This window comes from Schistocerca nitens, chromosome 6 (genome assembly GCF_023898315.1).
Source record: "Schistocerca nitens isolate TAMUIC-IGC-003100 chromosome 6, iqSchNite1.1, whole genome shotgun sequence".
NCBI lineage: Eukaryota > Metazoa > Arthropoda > Insecta > Orthoptera > Acrididae > Schistocerca > Schistocerca nitens.
This window is the reverse complement of record NC_064619.1, coordinates 157,746,745-157,767,236: the sequence shown is the minus strand read 5'-3', so window position 1 is coordinate 157,767,236 and position 20,492 is coordinate 157,746,745.

Genomic DNA, 20,492 nt, shown 5'->3' with positions numbered 1-20,492 from the left:
TGAGGACCGGTCTCCATAAAATTTCAGCCTTCTAAATAGCCCACCTTAGGAAAGCAGTCACTAACATGTTTTAACTAATAATTCATGTGATACACATCAATAGGCGGCTCAAGATTAGCAGGACGGACACAGAGAAATAAACGAGACGTGAATGTGTGAGTTTCTTGAGTTATCATCAAAACAGTAAGTCGCACATAGAGCATCTGCGTCTTCCGTCAGATATCAGCCAGACCCCCGCCCCCCCTCCCCAAATGAACGAGGCTTCGCGGTCACCTCATACCGTAAGCGAAAAACATGTTATCTCCATAAGAAACGACCAGACAGTTGCTGTAGTTTCTTCACCATCATCGAGGGAAGCGGATAAACGTGGGCCACGTAATAAACTTTGCATAAAACATATGTCTCCAGTATTCTGACTTTCTGGGGTAGAGAACGCCTTCCATGTTCTAATATCGTCCCCTCAAATTTTCCGTAACATACTTCCAGTTGAGAGTCTCCATTACGAGTGGACAGCGATCAATGAGATACCGAGAGACGTATGCGATCCGCCACAGGAGTCCATGGAACAACGGTGTCATCAAAACCTCGCAGGGAAGAACCCTGCATTTCCCTTCATTAAGTAGTGCACCTGAACTCCGACAATAATCAGCGATTACAGACTTCAGTCGAGGTATCTCCGCAGAATTGCGGATTAGAATCATCACGTCATCCGAGTATGCGCGAACAGCTATAGTCCATCCGGAAAGCGTCCATCATTTCAGCAGGGGTGCTAGCATCAGAAGTAGGGGCACAGAGACAACACAAATAAAGTCATTGACAGCTGGCTTCCCTGAGACACAACTCGACGAGTATTTATTGGGGCCATCAGTTGACCATTAACAACTACCGAAGCTGAAATACCCGTAAACATATTCGACTGCCTCCTGAATCCGAAGCCACAAGTCGTGATTAACACTACCAAAAACCTTATCAAAGTCTAGGAAAGCAAGGGCACAAAGGACGGTCGTTACAGCAGCAACCGAAACCACGTCACGACACTCGACTATAGGAGTAAGAATGGCACGACCAGCTACGCAGCTTTGACGTTTTGCAACAATCATCTCCATCAGAGCAGACATCCTACTATTAACTGCCCTCGTTACAGGCTTATAATCAAATTTTAACAAAATAGTGGGCGAAAGCTGCCAGAGGAAGCCGGTCCAGGGCGTTTCGGGATAAAAACAATTTTTCCCATTTTGAACGAGTTCGGCATAACTCTACCCCGTAACACTTCATTCAAAAGAGACGTGAAGGTAGTACCCAACAGCGGCCAAAAGCCAACGTAAAATTCTTTGGGAAGTCCATCCAAGCCCAGAGACTTTTGAGAAGGCGATCCCACAGTAAGTTTTTAAACTTCCTCAGGATGAAATTCAGCTAAGAGCGTAGCATTATGTTCAGGTGTAATTGTTGTATCCAAGATGCTGACTAGTGGGTCGTAAGGGGTTGCCCTGAACTCATCGATGTGTAAATATCTAGATAATATTGGTGTAAGACACGCACTGTATCAGCTTGCCCAAATGCGATACGTACCTTACTTGTCGTGAAAGAATGAATTAAGCGCTTCGACAACGGGTTTGATGCCGAAGGAAATGATATAAGGAAGTCAGTTCTTCCGTCACCAATGATCGTGGCTTGAATCGCTATTCAACTCTTCCAATTTTATTCTTTTCAAAGTCAATAATTTTGCGTTTACACGCCTAAGATCCGCTATTCACAAAGGGACGTGATCCGCAGAATCAAAAAGTTAACTCAGGATGTCATAGTAATTTTCGCAAGTTCTCCGAAAGCCTCGCGTTTTGGCAGCACACAAAAGTATCTAAGTTTGCCTGAGCCTAGGTTTTGCCAGCTGTGTCAACCAGTCAAGGATGGAGGAGTAGTTCCCAGTGGACCGTAGAGTACGCTGCCACACGGCTCACATCACGTTATCGAAAGAGGGGTCAGCTAGGTGAGCGACGTCCAACATCCACGGAGTGCGAAACAATTTGACTGGTTGCCGTTCTAGATTGAGGATTCTAGTTACAGCACAGTGATCCGTGGAGAAAGCTAGGATGACTTCAACATTAAGAAGGCAAAAGCATTGGCAGTCCGATAAGTAAAGTCTATCTAACCGGCTATTAGAAGTCGCAGTAAAGTGAATAAACTAAACTAACGTCGGGTATTTACATACCCAGATGGCTTGCCGGCGGACCAATTCATGTAATTCGCGACAGAAATTAAAATTTGGAGACTGATCTGCAGGATGCAACACACAGTTAATATCATCACCCAGCAGAATACCCGGGGAACTCTTACGCAATAGATAAACAATTCCTCTTTATAAAAAAGCGAACGATCTACTGCGCGACCAGTGCCAGAAGGAACATATAAAAGACCCAAGGTAAAATTAAAATGTTGACAACTTATGGCCTTGCCAGAATCCAGCATTGCCACCTCAGTAATAGAAATGCATTCGGGAAAGTATAAGGCCGTTCCCGTAGAAGACTATGTTCGCACAAGAATCATAAATAAGCTGACGCAGCGAAGCCAATCGCAATTCTGATTCCACACGATTAACGTTTAAGGAAAGGAACGTGCAGGCTTGGGTCACTGATCACAGCCAAACAGGGATGTACGGAAAGTCCGAGCAGAATTAGGTAGACGTCTGAGAGCCAAGGTCCATGAAGGAATCCACAGAGGAATAAACCCCATCATCGAACCTTTTTACTTAGATATCTTACGTGCCACCTCACGGTCATGTTGTATATGCTGTTTCTGTCGGGTACGGGGCATGGCGGCCTCTGCAGACGGAAGTGAGGGAGGGGTCATAGGCACTGCTTCCTGTCCCTAAGAACTAGAGTCATGTATTATAGTGCCAGTCACTAAGGCGGAACCATTCTGTGGAACTGCCGATGCAAGAGGTGATACTTGGTCGTGAAATTTTAATCTCCACGGGACTCGGTGTAGTCGGTAAATTCAGGAAACCGTCGGCGGCTGAAGACGAAGGAGCAAGGGGACATTGCATCATCTCAGACTGTAACGGAAGTCATGAAGACGAAGGTGGGGGTAGGGGGGAGCGAGGGCGGGGGACTCCGGACCCTCTCCACACACATGCAGGTCAGGAGGAGCTACTTCACAAGAAGGGGGGATGCTGGAAATAAGTTCTTCGCCACTCAGCGTACCACGGACGGGAAGTATCGTAGCATAGAGATGAGCAGGGGACAATCGGCGCGGCGCAGGTTGACGCAGAAGCCACAGCCAGACCCTCACTTTCACCATCCCGAGTGTGTCGTCGCTGATTTCTCACCGTTACAGGTTCTATCCTGGGGCAATAGGATTCTGAACCTGTCGCGGAGGGGTAAAGGCGGAAATTCATTGACGATTATCAGAATTGACTGTTTGTCCATTATGATCCGAAGCAGAAGTATGTCCGACGGCGGCAGTGGAAGGAAGAATATCAGCAACCGTCAATTTTCGAAGCTGCACTAATGACGGTTTTAATACAAAAACCCTCCGCGGGCAGTTAGACCTAAAGTGCCCACTTATATTTCATAGGAAACAGGTTCCCTCTTGATCAGTATACATGACACGAAAGCGGTAGCCACACACTCGTAAATGCAATGGAATATAGCGTTTCATAAGTATTTCCACGGAACGAATTCCATTATTAAACTGTAATGTGTTGAGTAGACCAGCCTTATCGACGGACGTTTCTCGCGTTACCGTAAGGAGTCAGTATGTCCTTTAGAAAGTTTTCATCAACTTCCGGCTGGAGGTTGGGCACTCGAACACTGGTATAGTCAATTTCAGCATCTGCGAGTGACACCATACTAACGCAATTATAGCGATGCTTGAACGGGACTTGAGGACCATGTCACAACAATAACTTTCAACGTGAAGGGAATACATAAATTTCACATACAACACGTTCTCATCTGCATGAAAATAAGCGGTGTGGACCCGATCAGAGTTCACATGAATTGTATCGACAAGCCAATCGTTCATATCTAGAGACCCGGGCTGCACGTGTCGCGTTCTTTTATCAAACGTAAAGCTCACAGCACCTTTTCTTGGTATACACGCGGAAACCATGGTAGCCATAGCTGAGCGACCGACGTCGCTTGAAGCAAACGAACACAAACAGACAGTAATGCGGAGCGGAGGCGCTACGACTCACTCGGCAGACAGAACAACACTCATGAAATCTTCACACAAGCGACGTTGCGGAAAATTAAATAAACAAGAATATTCCCGCTCGGAGTTCGAAGCAGAACTGACCGTTACATCACACGTAGGTCACGCTTGATATGCTCATTCTTTTTATTTAGCGTATTCAGTCCCTCTTCCGCATTTACCGGCTGTTAAAAGTTCTTAATCATGTGGAAAACATTCGTTTTTAATATATTAAAAGATAGTCGAATCTCTGCTCATTCACACCTACTCGAAGAATTTGTCTGGAGATATTCGTAGTTGATGATATAAATTATGAAATCCTCCTTGGAGATCCCTCCCATAGTAAATCTCATACACAGCATTTCTTGTAGCTACATTTTCAGAAGTAAAATCTAATTTTGTAGCCTTACTCTCTAGCTACAATATTCTAAATTTTAGGGGCGCAGCTTCATAGAAATACCTTGTCGGCTCTAAGCAGCCATCTCGTAGCTCGAGATGATCGCTCATTCACAGCACACCAGAACTTTTCGCCCGATGCTGCAGCTTGTGGCTGGAATGTCACGTATCCAGACGTGGCTCACTGCCGGTCGCTTTCGACTCTTACGCAGGACACGGCCTAAGAGTACGAGGGGGTTGTGATCTCTTCTAAACAGCACGTTGCAAGATATTCCAAAAAGTGGTTCAAATGGCTCTCAGAACTATGGGACTTAACTTCTGAGGTCATCACTCCCCTTGAACTTAGAACTACTTAAACCTAACTAACCTAAGGACATCACACACATCCATGCCCGAGGCAGGATTCGAACCTGCGACCGTAGCGGTCGCGCGGTTCCAGACTGAAGCGCCTAGAACCGCTCGGCAACTCCAGCCGGCAGATATCCCAGATATGCTCAGTAATGTTCATGTCTGGGGAGTTTGGTGGCCAGCGTAAGTGCTTAAACTCAGAAGAGCCACTCTGTAGCAATTCTGAATATGTGGGGTGCCGTATTGTCTTGCTGCTCTTGCCCAAGTCCGTTGGAATGGACAGTGGAAATGTATGGATGTTGGTGATCAGACAGGATGCTTACGTACGTTTCGCCTTTCAGAGTCGTGTATTAACGTATCACGTGTCCCATATCACTCCAACTGCAGAGCCTCCACCAACTTGAACATTCCTCTGCTGACATGCAGGGTCCATGGTCTCATGGTTGTCTCAAAACCTGTACACGTCCATCCGCTCGATGCAATATGAAACGAGACTCGTCCGACCAGGCAACATGTTTCCAGTCATGAAGAGTCCAATGTCGATGTTGACGGGCCCAGGCGAGGCGTAAAAGCTTTGTGTCGTGCAGTCATCAAGGATACTCATAGTAGGCCCTCGGCTCCGAAAGCCCATATCGATTATGTTTCGTTAAATTGGTTCGCATGCAAACAATTATTGATGGCGCAGCATTGAAGTCTGCTGCAATTTGCAGAAGAGTTGCACTTGTGCCACGTTGAACGATTCTCTTTAATCGTTGGTCCCGTTGTTGCAGGATCTTTTTCCGTCCGCAGCGATGTCGGACAATTGATGTTTTACCTTATTCACGATATTCACGGTACACTCGTGAAATGGCCGTACGGGCAATGCCCACTTCATCGCTAGCTCGGAGATGCTGTGCCCATAGCTTGTGCACCGACTATGACACCAAGTTCGAACTCACTTGAAACTTGCAGACCTGCCATTGTATCAGAAGTAACCGATCTAACAACTGCGCCTGACAATTGTTGCCATATATAGGAGTTGCCGACCGCAGTGCTGTATTCAGCCTGTTTAAATATCTCTACATTTGAATACTCATGCCTATACTAGTATCATTGGCGCTTGTGTGTGTGTGTCTTTTGTCTGTTCTTCCGGACATGTCGGAATGAGCAGACACCACATACACAGTTCATGCTGAGATGGCCAATGAACACCTCAGTGCGGATGCACATTTCACTCTAATTACTATGGGAATCGGCCAATTGTAGCGAGTATTTAGGATAAAGCGCGAGGGCACTACAGCAAGAGTATGTGGATAAGCTGAGAATTTGGATCCAACAGAAGATTTCCTTTGTATCTCGAAAAACATTTTATTTTATTAAGTTTAGGGGAACCTCCTTTTCAAACAACAAATATTTTAAAAAATTAATTCATCGTGAGGAAATTACATTTGAGAAAAATAGTTCTGCTTAAATTAATAGCAGTTAGAACTGTACGACGAAACAACGAATACTTTAAGAGAAATAAATTCTTCTTCTTCTTCTTCTTCTTCTTATTATTATTACTATTATTATTATTATTACAATCTATAGCTATTAAAATACAATTGACTAAATGTCTAAATCATACCATGAATATAATAGTTGGTTGCTCGATTATTTGAAAAGGTTCGTTCAATTTCAGCACAGTATTACTTTGGCTATATCAAATGGAATCATCGCCGTCTGGCGTCCTCCAGTTTGTAATATTGGTAATTCTCGCCTCACAAACGCTAGGATACGCTTAATAGTAAACGCCTGATGGCCTGAAGTTATCAAACAACTGTAATGTAAAAGAAATTAACCATCGCATGGCAGTGAGAGAATGTAGTATTCTTTATCTTAGCCGCTCCTGCGTGGCGGCTGTAGATCTCTATGAACCCGTATCTGTTAATGATATCAAAAGAATTCAGTTATTTCAAGACAAAGGACGCCTTGAGCGCTTTATCTTTTACTGTTTCTATTCCATGAAAGACGGATGCGGACTTGGACAGTTCCGCAATCTGTATTTTATAATTGGTGAAAAATGCTCTGTAAATGTCCTGATTGTCTTCTCAATCAGAAAGCATGAAGTTTTACGTAATTAATTACGAGCAGGCACCATCAAGAGGACATTAATTTCTAGTATTTCTTGTTACGTGCAAGGCCTTCAAGAAAACAAAGCAATTTGCCTGTTACTTAAAGTAATTAGGAGGCCCTGGAGGTTGTGGAGAACTAGTTTTTGTTCTTATTCGATGTGACGTGCTGGTATCTTTATGAGGTTGTCAGGTAACAGGCAGTTGTGGCACCCTGAAAATTTCCTAAATTCAGAGTTGGTGGCCACTGCTGGGAGCCCTTGGCAAGACGCGACTCATTAGAAACTGTGTGATGCTTCACAACGCTGGGCCACATAGTTCATCGGCTGCGTGGCTGGGAATTCCATGGTGATGCTGTGTCCAAGAAGGAGGCACGCAGATAGTGCCAAAGACGGCGGACTGTGTGAAACCATAATGGCAGACATTTTGCAGTTCGTACAGAAATTAACAGTAGCCAGATGAATCATGATACCTCAAAAAGAAACATACACATTACCATTATTTCCAATACGATTCTGATGGTGTAGTCAGATTTTCAATACAAGTAACACCCAGCAACGAATATCCAAAATCTAAATCGTTCATCTGATTTTGTGGATCGACGTGTCTTTAAAAAGCAATTAGTTTAATCCTAAATTGATATAAATTACAGGCATGTAAGCTGAATATTACATGAGTTATTAGAGGACAAAGTGGCCGGTTACTGTTGATCGCGTCAGGACGTTAGTACTCGACAGTTCCACGAAGAAAACGGAAGATGCATGCTTATAAATATATTTATTCGTCTATGTCTTTGATTGTATCCGATATAAACTATTCATGAAGAAATTGGTTAAAATTTACTCTGTTTTAGAAAGAACAGAGTCAAGAAGCTACTGGCATACATTTTGTTTCTATTCCTTTGATATATGTTTATCTGATTTGTTCATGTATTTAATAATGAATGCTAGAGCGTGTTTATTTTCCAGCCATAGGAATATGTACTTAATTTCAAGTTATTTAAATGTAAATCCAGTATTTCGAAGTTGTTTCATTATATTTGCGAGTGTGTGTTTGCTTGAAGACATGGCGGGAGTGCTCTAGCCAGTCACAGCGTTCATTAATGGAGATGGTATATGGGAGTACAGTGGAGGATACGGGAGAGATCGAAACAGTGCGGAAGGCGAAGACGTGATGGTCGGTTGCAGGAACGGATGGAGTAGTTTGAGCGTGGTCGCGAGAGATAAAAATATTTCGTTGTGCCGACTTGTCAACTTGTGAGATTTCCATGGCTTCTGCAGTGAAGAGGTAGTATGCGTTTAGAAGTGAATATCTCGGGAGCTATTTTGTTGTTCATAACTAATTACGTGAACTAGGAGTCTATTGTTCCCTGCTAAGCAACTTATATTTTATTTAATTGCTGGACCTTCGACTCCAATAAGTGTTTTACAGTAATAAAGGGCATCCTTAAAGGTACGTCTGATATCATACTCATCATCACTAAAATAGTACCTGCAGAATTTATTTAATTGCAATCTTTCATTTATAAGTTTCTATATAACAGTTACAATTCGCAATTGCCGAATGATCGGATCCTTCGACCATTCGATTCATGAGTCTCTTCATATTGTATACCGTAGACTCTGCAGTATTTGGCTTGTAAAGGGGCAACTACGTATCCCAGCCCCCAGACAACGAAACCAGCCAAATCTTCTAATATTATACTCTGAGGGTACGTAGTTGAGGTAACCACCACCACATCATTTCAATTATTTGAGAAAGCCCGCAACTGTACGTTTCTCGGTTGGGATTTGTGTACTGCAAAGTGGTAATTTCTTTTCTCTCTCTTATTCAGCGTAGTATGCGAAGCGTAAAAACATTTGCAAAACCTGTAGAGATTTCTGTTGGATGAACCTCTCACAAAACACAGTGTGAGATCGTTTTTTTTCCGCTAGTAGGTTTCTGGAAATAGTGAATTTACGCAGCAATTTTCACAATTAACACATGCCTTCAGTAAAGGTCGCAATCCACCACGTTACAGACAATTTGCGTGGGGGGCTCAGAGACTAAGTAAGTTGAGTGCAGGTAACAGTAGCGGTTAGCGCATTTAGCGGACAGTGGTATCGGAGATGCTTGGAACACGCAGTAACCAGCAGCAGCTACAACTACATCAGGCGACTTCTCGAGAGACAGACGTAGTTCAACAGCAATACCATGGCAGCGTCTTCGAGTACCCCAGGGCAATCTTCAAGTTCGTCTTCCACTACAACCGACGGCATCACCATGGCACAGGGATCCATCTCATGAGATAAATGCCTGCGCAAACAGTGAGATAGTGTTTAATTCTGAAGTTCAAGATTCACTTATAGATCTTACGAATATATAACAGTCACATAGTATGTGTAATTCTGATAACGAAAGAGAGCTGGTTATCCCGAAATGAGAGGGCGAAAGTGTAACTAGTAGATATTCAGGCAAGGGGAATGAATGTGGCGGATATATGATGTCTCAGCTAATACATATGATCAAGGGAACGGCAAATGACATTAGTGCAGTTCGAAAAGATATGGGTACATTGCTAACAAATATGCGCACATTACAAACTGTTAGGGATACAATTCGGACTAATATGGATACAATGCGAACTGAAATAGGTACCGTTGTGAAATACGAAGTTGAAAAAATTATGGGTAACCATGAAAAACAATTGATGGTAAATTAAAATGTGTCCGAGTGGATACGGGGACAATTAAAGACGAAGTTGTAACACTAAAATCTAAAATAGAATCAGTGGAAAAAGATCTTGGGGAAAAAAGGATAAGATGCATTCGGAACTTGGGGGCAAGGTAAGCGATTGTATAAAAGCACAAGATGCTCATAAAAGCCACATAAATTCAGCAATTAGTGACATTGCCAATCTTGTAGGTGAGGAGGAGAAAGAAGTGGGTAAAATTAAAGATAAAATAGAGTCCAGTATCACTAGTGAAAATCAATTAAAAAACAAATGCAACAGATAAAAAGTGATTTAAATTCCTCAGCCTTCCAACAGGTCACGGTGGTTATAAATATCCCTTAGGAAAATACTGGACCTATGAATCGTGACACAGATGACGGAAGATATCATCCAGTATAGTTCTTGGCTGCGTGTAGGGACGCTTTTGTTCACGGCATGTCGGAAGAAGCGAAAATAAAATACGTTAAACGGCATTTGGAGAGAGACTCACAGTCTTCTGCAAATGTTAAATGTAGTTCGTGTGAATTATACAAAGTGTTGGAAAATTGTTTTTTGAATAAACATTGAAGCGAGTCAAAGTAGACGCGGTTCCAAAATGAATTTTTAAACGGGCCGACTAACAGGTACAGTAATAGGACGATGAGAGATTTTTGCAAGCGTGAACATGGCAAGCTTATGCATGTGAAACATCCGTTGGGGGCTTTTACGGATCAGCAAGTTAAAAAGGCGATTACCCAAAAATTTGCAGTGGGATCTTGTCCATAGTCCATGTGATTCCGTGGACGAATTTCTAGAATTTGAAGGAAAATTAGAGAGGGCTTTGAAGTTCAAAGCAAACCGGGTGGCAGTTACCAAATGGGAATCCGTATAATTATTATTAGCAAAATAATAATCGTGAGAGAAATCAAAGGAATTGTCAGGGAGAGTGCAGCTGGAATGAGCAGAATGGTGGGAGAACGAACGGGAATGATAACGTCCATGAACAGAACACCAGTAAAGCGCGCAGATTTGACTGGGGAAATTCGCGCTTAGTGCAATCGCGTAACAACCAGTCGGGAAACTGATGTTCGCCACATCTAAGATCCGGTGATGGCAATCCTAACAGGCGATGAAAAGGACAGCGGATAATGGTAATGGTAAATATGTTGATAGGTTTGGAGTAAGGCAACAAATATGTGATATGGAGTAGGCTATATAGGTGGTTCTTTCAATAAAAGCAGCCGCGGACGGCGGAAGCATAGATTTGTGAGAAATTTAAGAAAAAGTAATGGGAATAAATTTGCAGGGAATGATGCAAGTAATGAATGTGTAATGTATGAGTGTGTGAATGGTGATGAATGGAAAGATTCAGTGGTTCAAAATGAAGTTACCGAGGAGATGAATTTTGTGGAAGCAAATTGTGTGGAGAGTTCTGAAGAGCAAATTGTAGCAATTCTAGTAAGGAAGGTGTAGTAGTAGGTATTTGTGAGTTGGAGAAAAACGTCGATATCAGTGAAGGCGGCGTACCTTTGGTCTCGCCAGCTGCAAGTGAGGGTAATCATGTTTTCGCGGAAAGCATCAATGTTACAAAGGACGGCTTTGCTTTGATCTTGCCAGGAGTTGCGGAGGTAGATGATTTCCGTTTAAAGGAACAGAGTAATGGTAATTTTTGTAATGATGTAAAAGCTACTGTTATTGATACTTCAGAGGAAAGAATTTACGCGTTTCTAGTCACGAATGAAGGTGAAACGAAACTTATTGATGAATGTGTGGATCTAAAACGTTGTCCGAGTTTGGATGTGAGAATGTGTGTAAAGTAAGATCGTGTTTGGTGTGGATGAAAGGGATGTAGAAATGTCAGTGTGTGCTGATTTTTGTCCGACCACAGCGGAATGTAACAAGGTTGGAAGTTCCAAAATTCTACGACAATGTAGCAGCAATTTGTGTAATGCAGTGGCGGAAGGTAAAGTTGTGTACGATTCACGTAAAGTTCATTTGTCGACCGAGGAAACTAAGGTTTCTGTTGTGAATTTATGTAGTGATTTAAATGATTTATCAGCAAGTGAGGTTGCTGGGATGAATATTTATGGTGATGGTGGCTTAGGCATGGATGTATTATTTCAGAAAGATAAAGTGTTTAACAGTGAATTGATGTGTAATTTTGTTGAAGCTGCAAGTGTCGATATTTTAGAGGGTAAAAGCAGTAAAATTGGTCATGCTGTGGGTAGTGAATCGGGAAATGTGTGGAAGAAATAACAGAAACTCTGAGAGAAGGCTGAAGTAAATAGTGCGGATGGGGATAGTTTGTCTAATGAAGTTCGCACGAATTGGTATAAGGAGGAGTGTGATTTCAGTATGACTGATTGGAGTTGGTACGGAAGAACATTACGGTCGTTACTGCTGCATTTGTGGAAACGAGTGAAGTTTAAAATAGTTAGGGGTTTAGAAAAGGGAAAGGATGAATTTGGAGAGAAGGAAATATTTAATGAATTAATTTGGGATAAACATGAGATTGGGGCATGGGTAGAACAGGATGTGTGTACGCTAGAATTGTACGAGAAAGGGGAGAAATGAAAAGCTGTTCTAATTTTTAATTATTGGAACTAATTTTGGAGGGATAATTTTATATGTTTCATTGGGGACTCATTAGCAATTTGTTAGTTTATTGTGGTAGTGCACGTGTGTAAGAGGGCGACGTTTAGGCACTAACGGTGCGTGGAGGTCAGTGACCTCGTAGAATTAAGTAAAATTTATATAGATTTATGCTTTTATAAGAGTGTGGGAAAGAATTTTGTGGTCAATTTAAAGGGTATTAAAATTGTAATTGTATGTGCACACATTTTTGATGTGTGAAGATACGAAGGATTTATCAAAGTCAATTAAAAGAACTTGTAAGAATTTGAGCTTACTGTGATTCGGTCGTTTGCGTTGTGACTTTGTTCCTAATGTATCGTTTTCCGCAGGAGGGAATCTATAGCGAGGATCCTGGCTGGGTTTGGGAAATGGTTTGTTGACGGGTTTCTACTTTAGGTTTTCGTCGGAGACAGATTTGTCACGATAAACAGCGGAACTCGGAATTAAGAGGCAGATACGATTTATGTCAGGCACTTGGTAAAAAGACTTAGGTCAGTTGATCAATACTTCGTTCGAAAATCCTTGCGAGCTTCTGTAGTGCGATACAACAAATTTGTGCATGAAGAAGCCTTAGCGCAGAGTGAGTGGCACAAGAAGTGCTTAAAAAATTCGCACATAAGTAAAAGTGCATTTAAAAAATTTAATTTTTTGTCCAATAAATCATTTATGAATAACTGAAATGCAGGCATCTCTTTAATATGCCGTTTCCTTCATAATTTGTGTTAGTTTAAGTTATTTCAAAATTCTTTTGGTGCAATCAGATTTTCAATATCTTTATTAGTTTACAGTTTAATACCTGACGATAAATTATACAAGTAATACCCAGCAACGAATGTCCAAAATGTAAACGGTTCATCCGATATTCTCTATCGATGTGTCTTTAGAAAGCTATTATTGTAAACCTAAATTGATATAAATTACAGACATGTAACTGGAATAGTACATGAGTTATTAGAGGTTAAATGGGCCAATTACTATCGATCCGTCTGGCCGCAAGTACTCCACAGTTACACTGAAGAAGCATGCTTATAAATATATTTTTTCGTCAGTGTCTTTGCTGATATCCGATATAAATTATTCATGAAGAAATTGGTTAAATATTTACTGTGTTTTAGAAACCACAGAGACATTAGGCTACTGGCCTACCTTTTGTTTCTATTCCTTTGATTTGTACAGAAACCAGATGGCAGTTATAAGAGTCGAAGGACAGGAAAGGGAAGCAGTGCTTGGGAAGGGAGTGAGACAGGGTTGTAGCCTCTCCCCGATGTTGTTCAATCTGTATATTGAGCAAGCAGTAAATGAAACAAAAGAAAAATTCGGAGTAGGTATTAAAATCCATGGAGAAGAAATAAAAACTTTGAGGTTCTCCGATGACATTGTAATTCTGTCAGAGACATCAAAGGACTTGGAAGAGCAGCTGAAAGGCATGGACAGTGTCTTGAAAGGAGGATATAAGATGAACATCAACAAAAGCAAAACGAGGATAGTGGAATGTAGTCAAATGAAGTCGGGTGATGCTGCGGGAAATAGATTAGGAAATGAGACACATAAAGTGGTAAAGGAGTTTTGCTATTTGGGGAGCAAAATAACTGATGATGGTCGAAGTAGAGAGGATATAAAATGTAGACGTGCAATGGCAAGGAAAGCGTTTGTGAAGAAGAGAAATTTGTTAACTGCGAGTTTAGATTTAAGTGTCAGGAAGTCGTTTCTGAAAGTATACGTATGGAGTGTAGCCATGTATGGAAGTGAAACATGGACGATAACTAGTTTTGACAAGAAGAGAATAGAAGCTTTCGAAATGTGGTGCTACAGAAGAACGCTGAAGATTAGATGGGTAGATCACATAACTAATGAGGAGGTATTGAATAGGATTGGGGATAAGAGGAGTTTGTGGCACAACTTGACTAGAAGAAGGGATCGGTTGGTAGGACATGTTCTGAGGCATCAAGGGATCACCAATTTAGTACTGGAGGGCAGCGTGGAGGGTAAAAATTGTAGAGGGAGACCAAGAGATGAATACACTAAGTAGATTCAGAGGGATGTAGGCTGCAGTAGGTAATGGGACATGAAGAAGCTTGCACAGGATAGCTTGGAGAGCTGCATAAAACCAGTCTCAGAACTGAAGACCACAACAACAACCTTTGATATATGTTTATGTGATTGGTTTTTGTATTTAATAAGGTCTTTAGTAATATGTTTAATAATGTGTTTATCGTCCAGCCATAAGAATATTTATTTAATTTCAAGTTATTTAAATATAAATCCAGTGTTTCGAATGTGTTTCATTATGTCTGTGAATGTGCAATGGCTTTAAGACATGGCTGGATTGCTCTAGACAATCACAGCGCTCGTTAATGGAGAGGTTGTTTGGGAGTATGGTGGAGGACAGGGGAGAGTTCGGAACACTGCGGGATGCGAAAGCGCGACGGTCGGCGGCAGGAACGAATGGAGCAGTTGGCTCGCGTACACGAGAGATAGAAATATATCGTAGTGCCGACTTGTGCACTTGTGAGATTTCTGTGGCTTCTGCAGTGAAGACGTAGAATTCCTTTAAAAGTGAATATATTGCGAGCAATATTGTTTTTCATAGCTAATTACGTGAAGTAGGAATCTGTTGTTTCCCTGTTATGCAAGTTATGTTTTATTTAATTGCTGGACCATCGACAACAATAAGTGTTTAACAATAATAAAGAACATACTTAAAGGTACTTCTGCTATCTTACCCATCATTTAAAGTCGTTAAAATTGTACGTCTTATTTAATTACAATTTTTCATTGATAAATTTCTATATAACAGTCACAATTCGCAATTTCCGGGTGATAAGAACCTTCGAGCTTTCGGTTCATGAGCCTGTTGTAATTGTATACTGTAGACTCATCAGTATTACGATTGTAATGCGGCAACTACGTATCCCAGCCCCCAGACAACGAAACCAGCCAAAACGTTTAAGTCAGAGTCTGAGGCTACGTAGTTGAGGGCCACCACATCATTTCATTAACTTTTGAAAGCCCGCAAGCTTCTCCAGGGTATGTAGGAATTATTGATAGAGAACCCTGACCACCACCGTGGCAGGAGCTGAGGGTAAAGTTAATCACAATGGAGTAGTTCTTCAGCCTCTTAACTATCACTAAGCAAGACCAAGCTCTCTTCACTTTTGGATTATCTGATGTCTGACACGTCGTCATCAGAAGCCTTAGATGAACTAGTCGACGTGATCTGGGAACTTTCTTCTTCTTCGACTTGTCGAACTTCTTTACTGTACACAGCTTTTTATTCTCACTGGCCCTTTCAACAATGGTTATATCTTTGATTTCACTGTCTGTTAAAATAGCAGTGAAGCTCCTTTATCACACACGATTGGATTACTGTCGTGATCAGGCTTTGGGGAAAGGACCAGTTTTTTCCGGGATGAAGTGTATATATTCATGTTTTAGAGAAATTATTTGATTTTTAATTAACTTGAAGGAAGAGTAGGTTGGCATATCTGTGGTGAGATTTGTCGTAGCTACGTCAACTAACCTCATACCTATGATAACTGGTATCATGTCGACATCACGATTAAAATCAGACCACACAATAGCAAACGTTATTAAAAAAGATTATGAGACTGCATAGAATCACAATTAACCAGTTTCGGAAACCGCCTTCAGTAGCGCCTAGACTATACCTACAGGTTCATGGCAACGAAATAATTTACGTAACTTACTATGGAAATATTTACATATCAATCAGAACGCTTCCAAACAAACTGAAGTTATGGTCGGTGGTGCTCCTTTACATACACTCCCCACCTGCACGATGACAGTGCTCTACCTCCACAGTGGCGAGAATTAGAAGTCGCGTGCCAACTAGCCCATTATGCCAACTAACCCCGGTCGCAACTAACGCTGACACAGTATTGGCAGCGAGGTGAAAGTTTTTCAGCCATCTCTGCATGCTTTCAACGGGTTTAAGTGAAGAAATTGTGAATCTTATCTAGTAAATACATACAGTAGACAGCAATATATGCCAGACAATGGAAGAACTTTAACCTTTGAGATATGCCTCTTACATCTAATATGCGCCTCTATTAAGCAGTGTGAAATGGCACTTAGATGTTCGCTAAGCATGGGGACCCGGAGACTTGTCTGAAACGGAATAATCTGTACATGCATGACATTTAAATAATATGTATTCGCAGTTGCAAAAATGACCAACCATCAGCTGTCATATTCGTACAATATAAAATATAAAACAGTAGTAAAATGAATGAAGAAACAATGTGAAGTATTAACAAATAAACAATAGTTGAAATAAATGATACATACGTAATAAGAAAAGGTAATGCACAAAAGAAAAAAAAATATTATTGACTTTCGGGGAGAGCAATGTCTTTACATGTGCCCCCCCATTTTATCATGAGACGTTCCACAGTACATCTTATGATAAACTGTCCTAACGCATATAAGCCATATGCCAAAAGTGATTTGTTTATGTTTAACTTTCGCACTTTGTCTATTTGCCCTATGAGTTGTCAATCAATATTAAAAGAGACGAACTTAACTAACAGCAAAAATTTTTCCGGGCCGGGAATCGAACTCAGGTTTCTCGCTTATCATAAGCGATCGCTTTGCCTTAAAGTTCCAAAGAAATGTTAAAACGTGTGGTAAATCTTACGGGAGATAACTGCTAAGTAATCAGTCCCTAAGCTCACACACTACTTAACCTAAATTATTCTAAGGACAAACACACACACCCATGCCCGATGCAGGACTCGAACCTCAGCCGGGACCACCCGCAAATTCCATGACTGCAGCGCCTAAGACCGCTCGGCTAATCCCGCGCGTGTGCCTTAAAGTATCCGGTCACCGGGAGACCCGAACTTCCAGAAGTTATCAAACATGTCGCTACAGTCTGCCATTGTAAATTCTTTATGTACATTCCCGCACAGTGGAGACGTTTTAATTGAAAATCGCCTGCCCGGTGTCAGCGGATAAATGCGACATTACCTTCCCTTTGTAAAATGGTTCAAATGGCTCTGAGCACTATGGGACTTAACATCTGTGGCCATCAGTCCCATAGAACTTAGAACTACTTAAACCTAACTAACCTAAGGACAGCACACACATCCCTGCCCGAGGCAGGATTTGAACCTGCGACCGTGGCGGTCACGCGGTTCCAAGCTGAAGCGCCTAGAACCGCACGGCCACACCGGCCGGCTTGTCTGTGTAATTCAGAACTACGACTCACTGTTCCTTAATGAAACAGGTGAGATGTTTTCGCAATTGTGAATATGGAAAATGTCAGCTCGATAATGGAATTACGACGAGTACTTCTGAACAACACGAACACTGCAATGTCGCAATTATCCAACAGTGGGCAGGCGACTTTAAATTAAAATGTCTCCTCTTGTTGGGAATATATATAATGTATGTACCAGCGTTGTTTGTAGACATACGGTTTAAGACATATGGAAGTTTGGGTCTGACGGTGAGTCATGCACGGACAGCCTAATGGCAAGGCGACCTCTCGCGATAGGCGGGATATCCAGGTTCGAGTCCCGTTGCGATACAAATTTTCACTGTCATCATTCCTTTATACAGATGATGGCTGTTCATATTGGCAACGGCGAATACATTTCATCTATTTCAAAACGGTTGGAGTTTCTGCAGTGCTTGTTGCTTTGGACGTGCATGCGTGTCTGACGGAATATTCAGTCGTACTTCCGAACATCCGAACAGAACTGGCAGTGCAATATCATATTTAAATAACCTGTCACCTGCCGACATAAATTAGTGAACTGAAGCATCCAAGCGTTGTGTTTAATCAACAACTTTGCAGCACCATCTATTGCGGACAGAGGGCATAGAGAGAGAGAGAGAGAGAGAGAGAGGAAAAGTGGGTGAGAGAGTAAGAGAGAGAGAGAGAGGGGGGGGGGGGGGAGTGAAAAAATTTTTAATCAGGCGAGTGAATGGAAACTGCTTCAGCTTTGCCTGATTGCCTGTGAAACCGAACTTTTTTCTGACTATTGCGGTGAAATCTTTCCTTCTGAAGAGCACGCCACCAGCGGAAATGGAAATGCTTTCGATCAGGATACAGCGGCAAGTGGAAAAAAGAGTCAGTCTCACCCACTGGCGAAGGTGATGGATGCACTCATCGGAAGCCGGATATTTAGTCAGAATATGGTGCGACAAGTAAACTGAAAATCTTTTATCCAAGGATGCCATCGCGAAACACTTCCTCACGACGTTACGATGCTGATAAATATATTCTCATACTGTACACAAAACCACTTTTAGCTGCCTGAAATTGACTTAATTAACACGGAATGAATTCAGCTCTTCAATGTAACAAATTTTAATGTCGGTGAATTTGGATGCGCTTACAAGTGAGGAAATTGAGAAGCGCTGTGTCGTTAGCTACCCAGAATGCAATCGCAACACATATACTGGATGTTGCAGCTTCCTGCAAATCCACTTCGGAACACTTTGGGTGTGACTGGTACCAACTCGTCTATGAACGTACCAAAGCCTGTGAAATTCGGCATATAATGGAAAGATGAGAGGATGAACCATTTCTTCAAATGCTTCTCCTCTACTGCAAATCACGAAATTCTGTCATCTTCAGGTGGCCGTATAAGTACTAACTCGCCCTCGCTACCATACAAAGCCGGTAGTCATATATATATATATATATATATATATATATATATATATATAATTATCTATCACTTCCATATAAACTATAGACTGTATACGCACTTTTCTAAACTGCTATCAGGACAAATAATGAGTTTTGCAAACAAACAAAAGTGGAGAGTAAGAAGGCAACAAGGCACATTCTAGGTAGCAGGATCCACCACAAGTAATATATTTAAACAACGCTGAGAAAAATACACTGAAGTAATCGTGAAATCCAGTTCTATTTTGTTGACTTCCAACAGACTTTAGTAGTGTCTACAAGGCATGTCTAACCAAGAACTTAATTCAGTTTATCATTGTTAAGCAACTCATAAGATTATCGGTAATTTGGAGCTAAATGTAAAGATTAATGGGCCATAACGGCGGTAACGTTCAAAACTGTGATATTTTTCAAAAAGGGGGATCAACTATGACATGCTCGCTTTAGCCTGGCACCAAAGAATCACATTAGAACAACCGACAAGCAAACAAGTTCGGCTAAATTTAATAAATACATCATTATACGTTCAACGTATGCTAACGACATTGTGTCTGTCTTAAACACAAATTTCATTCAGATACTTTGGAAAGCTTACGTACTGTATCAGGGAAATATGGCCTAGAAGTTAGTTCAACAGCAGAGTACACGTTCATTGTGAAAGGTTATCGGAGCAGGGAATAACTACAAATTGAAATGGGTCAAAGAAGTAAAGTGTCAGGGAACCATATATCAAATGCAACAGCCTTTAAAGGCATAAACGGAGCAAATAGTTAATTATTCTACACCTTTAATAAATTACTGAGCTCTTTGTAGAGCAGCAGAATGCTAGTGTTTCTATTTTACCACAGTACTTTCTGCTTTTTTTTAATGGATTTCAGGCCTGGAGCACAAGAAAGCGAGATATAAAACTGCACTTAATTTTGGAGGGAATACCTTTGTGATATCTAAGAACCGATCTGATACACTGAGCCCAGGACGTAAATGGTTCTTCTCAATCCGGAATGGAATTGGAGGTCTTTTAAAAATCGCATTCTTGTATGGGAGCGTAATAGAAATATTGTAAGATAGGTTGAGCCTGTGACGGGAATGAGCTACTAATAATGTCATTCTTTTACGTGGACGTTGTGCTGTAAACAACAACAAAACTAAGACAGATTCAGAGATAAGGAGTCACTTTGAATGTGGAATAAGCGGAAGAGGAATGCAGGAAACAGAAATGGGGGCTTCCGTCGCCCCGTCGGCTCTGACAACGTAATAAACGAGGTTGAGGACTGTATAAAACAATAAAGCGGTTTGTCTCTTCGCTTGGTAGCTACAGTACTGTAAAATGCCTCCCAAACCAAAAATCTGTATGTTCTTTGACATCAGTATCAAAGTGAGGTGGTATCCCGTCATACTGGAAAGGTGATCGTTACCTAACGACTTGCGGGACATTCGCCAAAATTTCGAGTAGTTCTCCACGTGAAAGATCCTGTAATTTCCT